The sequence below is a fragment of the Hemicordylus capensis genome, chromosome 6, assembly GCF_027244095.1.
Source record: "Hemicordylus capensis ecotype Gifberg chromosome 6, rHemCap1.1.pri, whole genome shotgun sequence".
Taxonomy (NCBI): Eukaryota; Metazoa; Chordata; class Lepidosauria; order Squamata; family Cordylidae; genus Hemicordylus; species Hemicordylus capensis.
Window position 1 is genome coordinate 83,079,817 of NC_069662.1, and position 17,264 is coordinate 83,097,080.

A 17,264-nucleotide genomic window follows, 5' to 3' on the forward strand; every position below is an offset into this window, starting at 1 on the left:
TAGATGGTCTAACTCGGTATAAGGCAGCTTCCTATGTTTATATGTTCCTCATGCCTCTTGTGCCAAAGTTTCACCTAATCTCTGAATGCCAAACTGTCTATGGCCTGCCTGTCGTGTTTTTGGTTACTCCATTCCTTGATCCAGGCCTTGAATGGGGCTTTAGTTACTTGTATTCCAGTCCTGGAGTAGAGGCAGGACTAACAAACAATCAGCAGCAAGAACACTGAAGGTGGACTGCACTTGCCTCTCTGTAAATACAGGTGAAACTCGGAAAATTAGAATATCGTGCAAAAGTCCATTAATTTCAGTAATGCAAATTAAAAGGTGAAACTGATATATGAGACAGACGCATTACATGCAAAGCGAGATAAGTCAAGCCTTAATTTGTTATAATTGTGATGATCATGGCGTACAGCTCATGAAAACCCCAAATCCACAATCCCAGAAAATTAGAATATTACATGGAACCAAGAAGACAAGGATTGTAGAATAGAACAATATTGGACCTCTGAAAAGTATAAGCATGCATATGTATTCAGTACTTGGTTTGGGCCCCTTTTGCAGCAATTACTGCCTCAATGCGGCGTGGCATGGATGCTATCAGCCTGTGGCAATGATGAGGTGTTATGGAAGACCAGGATGCTTCATTAGCGGCCTTCAGCTCTTCTGCATTGTTTTGTCTCATGTCTCTCATCCTTCTCTTGGCAATGCCCCATAGATTCTCTATGGGGTCAGGTCAGGCGAGTTTGCTGGCCAATCAAGCACAGTACACTGTATACTTTTCAGAGGTCCGATATTGTTCTATTCTACAATCCTTGTCTTCTTGGTTCCATGTAATATTCTAATTTTCTGGGATTGTGGATTTGGGGTTTTCATGAGCTGTACGCCATGATCATCACAATTATAACAAATTAAGGCTTGACTTATCTCGCTTTGCATGTAATGCGTCTGTCTCATATATCAGTTTCACCTTTTAATTTGCATTACTGAAATTAATGGACTTTTGCACGATATTCTAATTTTCCGAGTTTCACCTGTAATATCTGTTTCAATAAACCACTAATATTCCCGATTCCACTCCACTGCCTTGTCCTTGCGTACCACAACTCTTTCCTCTGGCTTCTACGCTGCCTAGTTTTCACTGAGGTAGCAAACTGTGACAGAGTTGCACCATTTCAGACTGTTGGGCTCACGTGACGAAATGCTCCTCCATAGGGGGAAAAATATCCTCCCTCACTGTAATTTTTCTATGTAAACTGAGCTTCCCTCTTTTTCTTCTCTTAATAGAAAAGCATTTTATCATGAGAGTCCCCACCTGCACTCTGAAGTACATCTCAGACACAGGTTTACTGCCTCAGTGAGAACTAGAGATGGATATAGCTGAAGATCAAAAAGCAGACTTGGCCTTGACATATGCATAGGGAGCTCACAATTTCTCTTGCTCATTATCACTAATTACTGCCTCTCCTTTCTATTCATAGATTTGACGCTATTTTAAAAGTCTGCTGTTTCTAGGGTGAAGGAGAAAAAAGAATAGAAAGAAAGACATTTCTATATAGTGACTGAGCGTGAGGGCCTTCAGATGTGATGGTAATGTGTATGGTGTGGGGGAGGGGGAGGGGGGCAGGAAACACAAGTGTGTTTCCATTACACACTTCCTGTTTTCCCGTTTCTCTGTCTTGAAGTGACACCTATCATATATCTCCGTTTCACATGGAATCTGACAGAATTCCATATACCTAAAAAGCATGCATTGGTCTTTTGTGGCCCACAATTAGATTGTGTTTTGACCTAAGATGAGTTACACCAGTGGTACCATTATCATTTTCTCTCTTGTTATTGAAATGTTTTTAAGAGAAGGAGAAAGAGAGAAGAAGAAGAGAGAAAACAAGAGGAGAATGTAGGATAAAGAATGACAGGTAAATATGGTTTTAAAAAATACTACCAAGTCTGAAAAGGTTAAAGAGTACTGAGCTTCACCATAGGAAGTTCAGACTATGAAATAATAAGAAGTGTATGTGTTCCATTGCAGATTTTGGCAAAGAGAGGAATTCAGTGACATCCTACCTTGCATGTCCACATATGTAATACTCTCAGGGGCGTAACTACTATTAGGCAAGGGGAGGTGGCTTCCTGGGGGCCCCCATGCCTCGAGGTGCCCCCCAGAGGCAAGTCACATGACTATATATTGTGAAGTGTGTATGTGTGTTTATCAGCGAGGGGCCCATTTTAAAATTTTGTCTCTGGGCCCACTCCAGCCTTGTTACGCCCCTGAATACTCTGTTCAAAAACAGAGGTGAGGTGTGATTATTACTTTACATTAACGCATAGTGTCCTGTTTTTTTAAAACATTCTGATGTTATATATTATCACAGAGTCTGGGCTTTCTGCCTGAAAAATCCAGAATGTTTAGAACACAGCTCCAAATCCCACACCTGAAAGCCATAGGATAAATTTAAGATGGTTACAGCAGACTATGCATGTCATTTTCTTGCTTTGCTCCAAATGCTGCGGGTCTTTTTTTTTTCCCCACTTCCCAATTGTGGCAGAAGATGAGATAGCCATCTTCATCCTTAATGAGAATGAATATTCTGCAGTACAGTTGGGGAGCTCCAAATCCCTGAACAGATTTCCACTAGAGCACTAATGCTGAATTTAAACATGTGTTTCATGTCCTAAATGTATAAAGAATTCTATTGAAATGAACAAAAAAACTTAACAACCAGAACTATAATTTAAGTTCAGCAGCAATCTGTTATATTTGAAGGAACCAGAATATCAACCTGGGGCCTGCCATTTATGGCTTACAAACATTTCAGGTATTTTCAGTAGCACATGGGCTTTACACCTAGGGCCATATTCCACCATCATTGTAAGAGGTGTTTTTTGTGCAACTCTAGCCCTGTTCACTAGTTCCCCCTTGCACATTTGGTTAACATATGGGGGAGATTTATTTTGGTGAATATCAAGGGGCTATGCTCACTGGCCTGACATTAATGTCAAACACATCAGGAATGTGGCTGTTGGGTCCAGTCTTGTGGGAAGGAGTGGTCAGTCGGCATGGCCCTGCTTACCTCTCATGCATTTACTGAACATGTGAAGAGGACTGTTACCAGCTTTTATTCTGCATTCTGCTCTGCTCTGAGAAAGCAATGCCGTACAGTTATAAAATAACACATGATATATAGCATGCAGTCCCCTATTCACGGTATTTTTCCATGCTTCCATTCTTCACAAAAGGCAGACAATCAACAGTTTTTATAGAACTGAATCTGTTTTTACCCTTAATAAGACAAAATGGAGAATGGAAGTGGAAGCTTATCTTATCTTCCATTTATTTTATTTTATTTTATTTTATTTATATACCAGCTGAATCCAAAGCTCTAGATGTTATATAAATTACTGCAAAATATGTTGCAGTATCATCTAGATCTTTGAACCTAGAATCTGTAGGCTAGCTGAATCATGCCACAGTACAAGAAACTCTTAACTCAGATCCTCTTTACTTAGTGGCTGTTGCCACTTCAATTGCTCCCAAGCCAATCCAGTTAAGGGTAAAGATTCCCACCTACATGATTAAGCTTTCTCATGCACTTAGAAACCATGCACATGAAGAACTTCACATGGACTTTGTAAACAGTCCAGATTCCTTGTAGTGTAATAAGAGGTCCAGTCTCTGGCTGAAGATCTGCAGTCTGAAGACTGGTTCCTGTATGAGAAGATGACCATTCCAAGATGTGTGCTAGAGGAATATGCCAAGAAGTAATTCCATGGTAGTCTTCATATACATTGGAGCAGGCCTATGCAGCTTACGATTCACCAAACGAGGGTTTCCCAGCCTTGGGTCTCCAGATGTGGTTGAATTCCAAATCAATGGCCAAAGGCCATTGTGGCTGGAGATTATGGGAATTGTATTCCAACAATGACAACTATCATACTTTGGACACATTATGTGAAGATCCAGCTCCCTTGAGAAGTGTTGGGAAAAGTTGAAGGAAAGAGAAGAAGAGGACGGCCAGCAGCAAGGTGGATGGACTCGATTACGACAGCAATGAATGCACCACTGAGAGACCTTAAAGGCCAAGTCAAAGACAGATCATCCTGGAGAGAATCTATCTATGTGGTCGCTAAGAGTCAACATCGACTTGACAGCACTTAATCAATCAATCAATCAATCAATCAATCAATCAATCAATCAAGTCCAACAACATCTGGGGACCCATGGTTGGGAACTGCTGCACTAAGCCAAGTGCAGTCCACCAGACAGGTATTCATTATGGCCTTCCAAATACTTGATAACACCTCTATGTTTCCTGTCCCAAACAAAAGGCTTATTGAACATGTATCTGTCTGGTGGACTGCATTTGATTTGGGATGGGTCACAATGTGTGCAGGCTTGTATTGGAGAGTTCAATCTCTGACTGAAACGTTATTTACTATTTTGAGGAATGGTATGTTTAGTCCTCTCTGTATTCAGGCAGGTGGTGAAACTAGGTATGCTTTCTTTGGCATCAATCTGAGTTCCAGCAACTTCATGGGCTCCCTGTCCATTTGTTGAACCATTTGAAAGTGTTGGTCTCATTATTAAAGTTTAAAGAAAAATAATTAAAAATCAGTGGATGGGTTGATATCCTTGAAAGTCCACACACTTAATGCTATCATCAAGTGCTACCACCATATGCATTTTGAGACCTTTCTGTCTAGTCATTCTGGCATTACAACATGGAGTGAAAAAAACAGAGGTTCTACTTTTATATAAAGGTTCCAGGATCCTTAAAAGGACATCTCATCTCACATGAACCTGCCCGTTCATTGAGATCAGCTGGTGAGGCTCTCTTTTGTGTCCTGCTGACTTTTGAGGTTCCGATGTTAGGAACTGTTGAGGGCCTTCTTCATGGTCTCCTCTAGGGTGCACAACTCCCTATCTAGGAAGGGTTATCTTTTTCTCAGCTATGATGTTGCTTATCACATGAAGACCTTCCTTTTTCAACTGGCATTTGACCTGTCAGCTTGTTAGTTTTAAATCTTTAGCTCCCTAGATAGAAACAAGATAGCAGAACTGTGTCTGGGGGAGCTAGTTGGAGAGGCAAAAATAGTGAGGAACATGATAGCATCCCCTTCCCACCGGCTACTTTCACTTTAAATTACTCCCCCCCACACACAACTTTAAAGGTCTATGGCATACCATCTGTTCTAAGATGTGAGTCATGCCACTATCATATGTTGTAAGCAACCCCTAATCCATTCAAACGAAGGGAAGTTCTGGCTCCATTCTGAAGAAAAGTTGGTAATCATTATCCCAATGACAATCCCTGTCCTTTGTACATGCTGTATAAGCCTCTGTTGAATATTATTCTGATATATGTAGGAAGCTGATTATTTTAGTGAAGCAATTAATCAAGCAATGACTACACTCATGTGTTCAATTATAGTCTTTATGGTTGATTAATCTTTATAAGATGTGCCATTACTGCTTGTGGGATTCCCCCCCACCCTTCTGCATGCAGGGCAAGGAAAGCCAGTATACAAAACAAGAGCAAAAATTAACAAACTTGTATACTTCAAAGATACAGTTAGGAAAGGGTCTTGGAGAACCATTATTTTTCAGTGTCAGAAATATTGGTTTGTTTACCAGAGCTGAAAAGCATAATGAATGGTCACTAAATATGCACTTTCATCTCAAAGCATCAGCTACTTGAAGTGATACTTTTACAATCATTAAAATAAAAGCTCTTAACAAAGTGAAACCAAAAAAAAAAAAGTCCCAGGCTTTCTCAAAGCCATGATTAAGTAGCAATGCTTAATCAGACCCTGAATCACAACAGTTTGGGGTCTGAGGCACTGGTTTTCAAACTTCAGCATTCGGGGACCATTTGCACATTGCCTCTGCTAAAGCATGCCTATGCTTATGTCCTTTACTGTCAAGTAGCTCCACCTTTCTATAGTCCTTTTCATGTCAGTTTTTGTTTGCTGTTGCTTAGTTATTTTGTGTTCTGAATGGGGCCAAATGATGTTTGTTTGTATACAACTTACCAAAGTCATCCTCCAGAAAGAGATTGCCCACCCCCATTACAAAGACGGCAGTCTAAAGACCAGGTTTGCAACCTAGCAGGTCTGTATCTGGCTCATACAATGAATGAACTAGATATGTTTGGGCTAAATGAAGCGATGGATAAGGGTACAGTAGGTGAATTTACCCGTTGGTCTGGGCTAAGAGCGAGTGTTCTGGACTATGTATTTGTATCATGAAATGTACTTAAGTCTCTGATTCAATTTAGCATTTAGGGATGAATGGATAGTGACCATCTCCCACTGTCCCTTATCTTAGAGACACCGGGGGACAGGGATCGCCTTGAGGAGGTTCCCCAATTTGACCATTGTGAAGGTTCCCAGTTAATAAGGGCCAAATGGTCTCCCCAGATAGAAAAGCAAATCAAGGATATTTTGGCAGCAGATGACTCCTTACATCTCCATCCACTTATTTTGGCAGTGCCCCCAAATGCAGGCATCCTTACTCACTATCAAACCCTTGTCCAGAAGATTTTGCATTGTTTGGCTCAGGCCACTAAAATGGACTCCAATAGAGGATGCAAATCCCATAGCTGGTTTGATCAGGATTGTATTCTAGCCAAAAAAGATCTGGTTACAAAATTTAAACTTTACAGGGCCAATGCAGATGTGGTGATGGCCCAAGAAATTTTGATCAGAAGAAGCAGTATAAAGCATTGATAAGGTGGAGGGGGGAGATAAGTACAACAAGGGAGGCCTAGGAACGGTTGTGTGCTGCCTCCAGAATGAAAGATTCAAGAACATTCTGGAGGATCATGTTGGCCAATCCCAAAGGGAGATCTCTTAAGTTGGGATGTTATATTCCGGCAAACACTTAGGTGACATACTTTAAGACTCCATATCTGGCCAACTGTATTAGGGGTTCGGCCCTATCACGTCATTTGGAAGAGCTTCCTTCTTGGCCTCCGGTCACCTCTCAAGGAATTGCTAGTTTAGTGGCCCAACTAAAACCAGGCAAGGCACCTGCAGTCAACCTGATCCCTGCAGAGTTATTAAAAGCAGATCTTGATTGGTGGACCCCAGTTTTGACAAATCTCTTATCCTATATTGATCGGGTAGGTTGTATACCGGAAGAATGGAACACAGCTGTTATTGTCCCTTTTCATATGAATGGTCAACACTTCAATCCATCTAATTATTGCCCAATAAGCTTGTTGAACATAGTTAGCAAAGTGTATGCTAGACATATTTGTAACAAGCTATTGATTTGGCGGAGCAAGATAACATCCTTAGAGATGAACAGGCTGGCTTTCGAGCTAGTCAATCTGCACTGGATCAGGCCCTGGTTCTAAGACTTAGCAGAAAAGTATACCAACAATTCCTCCTCCTTATATATGGCATTTATTGATTTCAAAGCCACTTTTGATTATATCCCTAGATCTCTACTCTGGAGCAAATTGGCCAATACCTCCATAGACCCACGATTACTCTTCCTCATCTGTTTGCTATATGAAAACACCTTATTGAGAGTAAAGTGTAATAATGAAGGCCACCTGTCTGAACCTGTTGCTAAGCAGAAGGGGGTTAAGCAAGGATGTATTCTAGCGCCCTTTCTGTTCAGTTTTTACATTAACTTCTTAATCCCCCTCTTTAACAACCCTGACATCCATCAGCCTAAGCTAGCTGATAGACCCATCTCGATTTTTATGCCAATGACATGGCCATACTATCAAGAACACTAGTAGTATGAGGAGGGCGCTATGAAAACTCACACAGTTCTGTGAAGATGAGTCTCTAGTTATAAATACACAAAAGACCAAGGTCATGGTATTTGACAAGAGACCAAAAGAACATAAGTGGCAAATTAATAGGTGCAGGGTTGAGCAGGTTAAAACCTATGAGTACCTGTGTCTAGTTTTTCATGTAAAAGGTTCATGGGGCCCACAATGTGAATATGCGGCAGTGTGCAGAGGAGTTCATCTGCTGTACTCAAATTATTTCACACTAATGGGGGACATTACATTCCTTCAGTGGTTAGGGTATATCAGGCTAAAATACTGGCACAAATGTTGTATGAGGTTCAGATCTGTCCCACCTGTAATTTTAAGCCCTTAAAAGTGGTTCAATCTGGATTTTTTTCGTGCCATTTTCCAAGTCCCCAGATATGTATCAAATGCTATCTTGTGTTTAGAAACAGAGTTGACCAGAGTTGAGGCACAGGCGTGGCTTCATACATTTAACTACTGGCTTAAATTATAGGCCTGCCCCCAGGGCCTTGCCCCCTTGGTTCTGAAAGATGAGTTTCACTCATCCTGGTGCAAGAGCCTCTATGACAATTTGGGCAGATATGGCTTCTCACCACAATATTTATTGAAATTGGGTTATGATGCTGCCAAAGAAATTATTAAACAGTGTGTGGCAGATATGGAAAAGCAATTGGATTTAAGTCTGGTTATCACCAGTAGTACTTTAGGTGGTTTTTCAAACTACCCCTGGCCAGCTGCATACCTCACCCACTCGACCACCTTAAATCAGAGGAGAGCCTTTTCACTGGCGCAGTTTAATGCCTTGCCTTCTGCCGTTTTGGATGGCAGATTTAAGGGTTATGGAACCGGTTGTGTCCATGTGGTTTGGGTGACATTGAGTCTGTCTTACATGTACTTTTACACTGTGCCTATTATAGGGGCATTCATACTATCTGGATCAAACCATTTTTTAACAATAGGCCTGGTAAATCAGAAGAGTTTTATATCCCCTATCTTTTGGTGTATCGTCATGCAGTTGTCACAGCGGGGACAGCAAGATTCTGTGCAGCAGCCTGGAAACTGAGATGGGAACAACTGAGTACAGTAGTTGTAACTTAGATTTTTGTATAACCTGATGTTTTGATATCTAGTTTTACTGTTTTGATTTTGTTTTGTTTTATGCTGATTTATATTTTGGTCTGTATTTTGACTGGTCATTGACCCTAAAGAATTATTACATTACATTATTTTGTTTTCTCTCCCCTTTTTTGTGAGTGATAGTAATGTTGAAAGTAGGGGGCCTCCATGTAAGTTCTTTGGACAGGTTTGTTATTTATATGGCTTAATTTTCAAACCTGATAAAGGATTTTCTCAAGTAGTCACGCAGAACTGCAGCCAGATCTATACAGATTATTCTAAGTAAAGCCTTAATAAACCCATTGGTGCTTACTCCCAAGTAACTGCTGTGTGCATAGGATTGCTGCCCAAAGACATATCTCAGAAATGTTTATATTGTGAGAAAGGAAGAAATAAGGCTTGCTTATTAAAAAAAAGTATCCAAGTACATATGTGCGAGAAGGAAGGAAACTGGTGGGCTCTGTTAGTGGCCAACTACACTGTGGTATTTTCAAGTGGTGTAAAACATGTGTAAGCAGGTGCTATCTGTATATAGGTGCTCAGGATTAAAAACCTTCCTCCACACACACACCACGCTGCCACTAATTTGACCTTCTTAGCTTAGTCCCACATGGGTTGAGGAGGAGAGGGCTGAGATTGTGATGAGGGGAAGAAATTGAAGCAATGCTGATAGAAGATGGGATGGAGCTACTGAAGAGAAGAAGAGGCATGGAGACTTGAGAGTGAGAAGGCATTGCAGCTTTCCACACTGACACCTACCTTTATGTACTGCCAAACAAGGGGTGAATTTAGCACTAAATTAGCACTAGATAGATAGCTGCCAAGTGTTGGTGTGAATGATGGAGATTTTGGTTGAGACAAGTAAACTTCAGACAGGCCTGATCTTAGGGCAGGGTGATTGTGGTGGGAGCCCCTGGCCCTGCATTTGGAGGGGCCCTGCTGTTCCAGTAAGTGGTGGGCAGCCTCACAGACTACCTGCGTAGTGGCCACTGAGGCTGCCTGCCGCCACCATATGTACTTGCCTGGCAGGGAGAACAGCACCCAGCCATGCTCCCTACGTAGCACAGGCCAGCAATTGCTCTGAAATCGAGCACCTGGCCCCATTTCAGAGTGAGGCCATGCCCCCTGCTGTGTCTGATGTCAGATGCTGCTGATGTCAGATGCAGAGAACGGGTCCCTTCACCCTGAGCCCCACACCCCACAAGGGACGGTGCTGACTTTACAGATGAAAAAAAATCCCAGGCTAGTGATTAACTTCTTTTTAATTTAGGGTTGGACCTGCTTGCTATTAGCCCCTCCTATGATTAACTTAGGCTCCCTCCCTTCCCCTCCCCTTTGCCACCCCGGCCCCAAGAAGAAGAAGAAGCTGCCAGAAGGTGAACCAGCCAAATGAATGACCAAATAATCTTCTTGACCGACAATTGACCAGCCTGTGATAAGCCCTGACTCTAACAAAAAGCTTCCAGGTCAAACCGCTTCAGATTCTCCATCCACAGTCTGAATTGTTCCAAAGCAAGAAATACTCTTCTATAGGATGCTGAGCATGTAGATCAGGCCGTAGAGTCTGGCAATCGCTGCAGAAGTGCTCTTAAGAAGAGTCCTTAAGGTATGAGTGTTGCTGAAGAGGCTTTTGTGTTATATTATAGTACTTTGCCAGTGGATGCAAAATTATATCCAGCATATACTGGTTAAGTTAGTCTGGCACTTTCAATGTAAAATGCTTCAACCTGAAAAAGCTATATAAATGCAAGATTATTATCATGGCTCAAAGATTTATGTGATCCCGTCCCAAACAATAGTAAAGGGAAAAGAGTTGTCAACAGCTTTAGAAATACTTCAGCTTGTGGACACAGAAATTATAAATAAAGATGAATGCTGTTCAATGAAAGAGAGTGAAATCATTTCTTTCCACTGTAACTTGGCTGTAGGTACACATTTGTTTTATTTGAAGTGGATTAGTGAGAGATAAGAACATAAAAACAGCCCTGCTGGATCAGGCCCAAGGCCCATCTAGTCCAGCATCCTGTTTCACACAGTAGCCCACCAGATGCTGCTGGAAGCCTACAGGCAGAAGGTGAGGTGATGCCCTCTTTCCTGCTGTTACTCTCCTGCAACTGGTACTCAGAGGCAGCCTGCTATTGAGGCTAGAGGTGGCCTATAGCCCTCCAACTAGTAGCCATTGATAGACCTCTCCTCCATGAAGTTATCTAAACTCCTCTTAAAGCCTTCCAGGTTGTTGGCTGTCAGCATATCTTGTTGGGGAGAATTCCACAACTTGATTATGCGTTGTGTAAAAAAGGTGCTCTAGGCCCCTGATCACCTTGGTTGCCCTCTTCTTGCACCTTTTCCAGTTCTACAATGTCCGTTTTAGATGTGGTGACCAGTATTGTACACAGCACTCCAAGTTCGGTCGCACCATAGTTTTTTATAAGGGCATTATAATATACAGTTTGTATATTATAAACTGTACAATATAATATACAGTTTTATTTTCCATTCCCTTCCTAATAATCCCTAGCATGGGATTGGCCTTTTTCACAGCTGAGTCAACACTTTCAATGAGCTGTCCACCACGACCCCAAGATCCCTCTCCTGATCAGTCACCAACAGCTCAGATCGCATCAACGTATACTTGAAGTTGGGGGCTTTCATCCCAATGTGCATCACTTTACACTTGCCAACACTGAACCGCATATGCCATTTTGTTGCCCAATCACCTAGTTTGGAGAGATCCTTTTGGAGCTCCTCACAATTCATTTTTACCAAAAGAGTTTGGTATCATCTGCAAATTTGGCACCTCGCTGCTTATCCCTACTTTGAGATCATTTATGAATAAATTAAAAAGCACTAGTCCCAGTACAGATCCCTGGGGGACACCACTTCTTACTTCCCTCCATTGTGAAAACTCTCCATTTATCCCTACCGTCTGTTTCCTGTCCTTCAACCAGTTAGCAATCCACACATGCACTTGTCCCCTTATTCCATGACTGCTAAGTTTTCTAAAGAGTCTTTGATGAGGAACTTTGTCGAAAACCTTTTGGAAATCCAGGTATACTATGTCAACTTGATCACCTTTATCCACACACTTGTTGACACTCTCAAAGAACTCCAAAAGGTTTGTGAGGCAAGGAGCCGAGTCTCACGATTAGTGAGACCTGGTTTGTAAGAGTGAGCGGGGAGAGCAGGCTGAACCACAGCTACTTATGATTTTTTTAAAAAACTGGTTTTGCAGAGCACTCAATCCTCAAACCTGGTTTAAGGGGCGGGCTACTTAAGCAGGTTACCCGCTCAAGAACCACCGGGCTCACAGCCAAGCCTGGTGGTTCTCATGATTGTAGAAAATTGGAATAGCAGAGGCTAGCCTGATTTTCTACAATCATATGAATAGCCTCAAGATTTGCCTTTGCAGAAGCCATGCTGGTTCACTCTCAGCAGGGCCTTTTCTTCTATGTGCTCTACAATTTTATCCTTGAGGATGCTTTCCATCAATTTGCCTGGAATGGACAATAAGCTAACCAGCCTGTAATTTCCCAAATCACCCCTGGATCCCTTTTTGAAAATCAGTGTTACATTGGCTACTTTCCAGTCCTTGGGTACAGAGCTTGATTGCAGGGATAAGTTATATATTTTAGCAAGGAGGATGGTGATTTCACATTTGAGTTCTTTGAGGACACTTAGATGGGTATCGTCTGGCCCTAGCAATTTGCTAGTTTTCATTTTTTCCCCAGACAGTTTAGAACATCATCTCTTGTCACTTCTATCTGACTCAGTTCTTTAGCCTCTATCCCTGAAAAGCCCAGTTCAGGAACAGGTATATGCAGAGGCGTAACTAGGGAAATTGGCGCCCGGGGAAAGCACTGAAATGGCTCCCCCCCGCACCCCCCTGGCCCCCCCCCACAAACTACATTATACTTAGGTTTTTCCTCACAAGTGCCCGCCGCCGCTGCCAAGCCAGGCCACTGACTGGCCTCCAGGCACCAGCAAAGCAATGCGGGGGGGCGCAGGTGGCGCGGAAGGGACCGCTCGTGGGGAAGGGGGCACCGATGCACTCCCTTGACTGCTGCAGCACTGCTGCACTGGGCAGGAAACATTTGTATTAACAAAAAATTAATTTTTTTAAAAAAAATTGGTCATGGCGGCGCCCCCCACGTGACCAGAAAAGATGGCGCCCAGGGCACGTGCCCCCCCTGCCCCCCCTATAGTTACGCCTCTGGGTATATGCTCCGTATCCTCTGCCGTGAAGACGAACACAAAGAACTCATTTAGCTTCTCTGCAACCTCCAGATCCTCCTTAATAATCCCTTTAATTCCCTCATTGTCTAATGGTCCAACCACCTCCCTGGCAGGTTTCCTGCTTCTGGTGTATTTAAATAAGTTTTTGTTTTTCCCCTTGATACTTTTAGCTAAATGTTCCTCAAACTCTCTTTTTGCCTCCCTTATTGTCACCTTGCATTTCTTTTGCCAGAGTTTGTGTTCCTTTCTGTCCTCTTCATTTGGACAGGCCTTCCAATTTCAGAAAGAAGTCTTCTTCCCTTTTATGGCTTCCTTGACATTGCCTGTCAAGAATTATAGAACAGATCCAAGACAGATATGTCAAAATTATTATCAAAAGATGCTCTAAAGCAAATGTTCATAGAATTTTACTCCATACAATCAGTGATTTTATTATATAATAGTAGCAAGAGTTACCATTCACCTAATGGTGCAGTGGGGACATGACTTGACTAGCAAGCCAGAAGTTCTGGTTTCAATACCCACTGGTAAGTTTCCTAGACTATGGGAAACACCTATATCAGGCAGTAGCGATATAGGAAGATGCGGAAAGGCATCATCTCTTACTGTGCAGGAGATGGCAATGGTAAACCCCTCCAGTATGCTACCAAAGATAACCACAGGGTTCTGTGGTTGCCAGGAATCAACACTTTACCTCTACTTAGCAAGAGTTATATGAGACAAGCGCACAACAATTCTTGTGAAACACTGAATACAGTTCTAATAACCCAAAAACAGCGGTGTTCTTTGAAGTGGATTTTGAGAACTCTAAATAAACTCCTTTTGCTTCAGCCCACCAACCAACTAAATCTATCCACTTCTTTGAAGCAGCCTGCACAACATGTCATCCACCAAGCCAAACTATAGCCCAGTAGGGTCTTGTGAACCTACCCATTTTTCTGCCTGCTTGGGACTTCAAAACAACTTTCCTGCTTCAGACTGCCTGCTTTGGACTACAAAAACAAGGGTTTCTCGAGCACCCAGAAAGCTGACAGATCACTCTATGGATGGTGGTTGCTCAGCAAGTCACAGGTTGTGCTTGCCTTCCCTAGAATTCTGTTTGAGGGTGTCTATTTGACTATGGCTGCATTCACACGTAAAGTGAAACCAAAGGTTGGCAAACCCGCAGTTTCCATTTTAAACCGTATAGTAAATCGCATAGCAGTCATTCATCCAACTGTGGTCCAGCAACCTCCAGTTACAGGAGAAGGGAGCCCGTCCGTGCTGCTCAGCCACCGAGGCTGAACCCAGCAAGCTCCATGGCCAGACTGTGGGCAAAGCGTGAGCACATCAACAGAGTGGCCACAATTGGCCACATTCTTGAAGGCGGCGTGCTGAGTTCTATAGTGCATTTTCAGAGAGGTCTGCCCATCCTTGGCATGGAAAGGGCATTTAAATTCCTTTAAATGCCATGCCATGGCAGCACTTCTTCTAACAGCGATTGGACCTCTCCAATTTCCAGCAACCCCAGGAGAATGGGGTCATGGTTTCGGGGCATAAGCAAAGGTTCTTCTTCAAGGTCTCTGTGCATCACACATGGGATTTGCGCCTGCAAAGCCACCGTCCGGAAACTTCCAAAGCTTTACCTTATCAGGAAAAAAGAGCTGGTAACCCAGATCCCCCTATAAGACAGTTTACCTAATTCCCTCAGTCTTTCATTGACCACCGTAGCTTCTACACCTCCGGTTGTCTTCTCTGGCTTTGCCGTCTCTCTCTGTAGAGAATTGGTATTATTAGGATTTCTCTTCCCAGATTTGTTTTAGTATTTTCTGCATATTTATCCTCTTATTTTTCTGACTATTTGTTTGCGGTTTTGGTTAATATCACGACCCCTACCTTCCTTCGTGTTATTCTTTGGGCCTCCTATGGCCACAATGATTACTTTGAAACAGTGCTTTGGATGCCCCTCCAAGTTACCTTCCTCCGATGGCCATTCTCTGTGCCTGATTTGTTTTTAGGGGAAGCGCACCACACCCATCTCTGCTCCACTTGCTGGAGCTTTACAAAGCAGCCCCGCCTTTGGACGTTCCCTGGGGAGACAGATCTCTTGCGGAGCTCCTCCTGAGACTACTGATCTCCCACAGCCTGCACTGTGCTCCCTCCCCTATATGGTACAATTGCTGATGGCTGACAACATGCAGACTTCCCCAGACTTACCTCTGCTAGTGCCTGTCAATGCAGCTCCAATGATGCTGGGACCGTCAGGTCCACCACTTCGCCCTCCACCGCTGGTCCCAGCCACGTTCCCAACTGCTCCTCCACTGACCCCCTTGGCAGATCTTCTACTCCTTGGCCCAAGTGACACTTTACAAGCCTCGGCTTCAGGGAGTGGTCTCATGATATGAACAAGCTGGCAACCCCCTTTTTAGAACTGGGGTCTGCTCTGAGAATTCAAAAAGGTAAAATGAGGCCTGTGTCTGGGAGTATGTTAGTGCAAGAAACAACTGGGATGTGAGCCTTTTGATTTTGCTGAACTGTAGTAACTTAGTGACCGAATGGAATTGTTTTTCTCCTAGTCAAGGTTGGGAACTTGTTTTTGCACTGTGATTGTCAAGGATAAAGGCCATGCTTGAATGCTGAGAATAATTATATTAAATGCTGAGAATCATATTTTATAGGTTATAGAAACCACATATATAGATAATGAATGCTTGCATGTATGGGAACATATTATATTAACATAAGTGCCAAAATTCTGTATTTGATATCTCTTTGAATAGCAATTCTTGGAAATGAAAGGTGCCAAACTGTGTCTCGAATTCGAACCAAGCTGGGGGCCTGTTCAGGGGTCACAGAACTGAACATACACAGTTTGCTTCTTTGGACTTGAACTAAGCCAGGCAAACCAGTTTTGTGCACACCCCAGCTGCAAGTTCAGCATCATCCCCCTACACACACACACACAGAGCCCATGACACACGTAGTATTTTTAACACATGGGTTCCTGAGGGCCCAAACAGCAACTGAACTCACAAGAATGTAAGAATATAAAACAGGTATATTTATGCAAATATGCATTAGCAGAAACATTTCAAAACACAACTTAACATATTCCCATCCCATATATTTCTTTCCCCGCTCCCCACTCTGTCTCTAAAGCAGAGGTCTTGCTCGGCCACTCGGCGCAGGTGTCAGTCATGCTCAGTGGGCTGATGATGCAGTGGGGTGACCACACCACCGGGGACAGATTAAAGAGGATTTGGGGGCCCCAGGGGGTGTGGAGGCTCTGGACTTCAGCCCAGAAGTCCAGAGTGATTCAGCTGGCACCTGTCCTTTGGGAGTCCCAATTCCAGGTATTTTACATTCAGTTTCAGACATGTTTCAAAAGAGCAGGTTTTTCCTTTGGGTGGGGGGGGAAGGGGATGGAGAGTAATCTTCAAATCTGATTTGTTCTTTTCCGGATATTAAAAAAGATATATATATATTCCAAGTGACAGAACAAATATGTGAGCAACATTTTGTTCTGGTTTGCTGCTCAAGCTTGGAGGAAGCAGCTTCTCTGTGGTCAGCAAACCAGAGCAGAGAGCGATTCTCTTATTTGTTCAAAAGATTGGCTGTAAGACATAAATTACCGAGCAAACAGTTTCTCACAGAATTTTCACCATTTGCCCAGAAGATATTTCCAGTGAATCAACACTTTTCTGGTAGAACTGTCAACTGCTTTAGAAAGTTAATGGCTTGAATTTCATTCATTTATTATTGATATTGGATTTGTGCAGGAGCTATGAAGGTAGAAACGGCAAAGTGGAGCCCATAGGAAGTACATTCATTTTTATATGACATCATTGTGGACACTTGGCTGGTAGCCATGAGAGCCAAAGGCTGCCAGCCATGATGGCTCTTTCTCTTGCCAAATAGATACCATCTATTTTTTGGAGTATAGCTATACCTATCAGAAGGTAAGGTTCAGTAACAGGTCATTAACAATGCCATAGGTCATGCTTGTGAATCACATTTGTTTGTTTGTTTGTTTGTTTGATTGATTTCTATACCTCCCTTCTAAAAATGGCTCATTAAAATAAAAACAATTAAAATCAATTAACAGTTAAAATCAAAAACTATAAAAACACTATAAAACCAATTAAAACATTTAAAACAGTT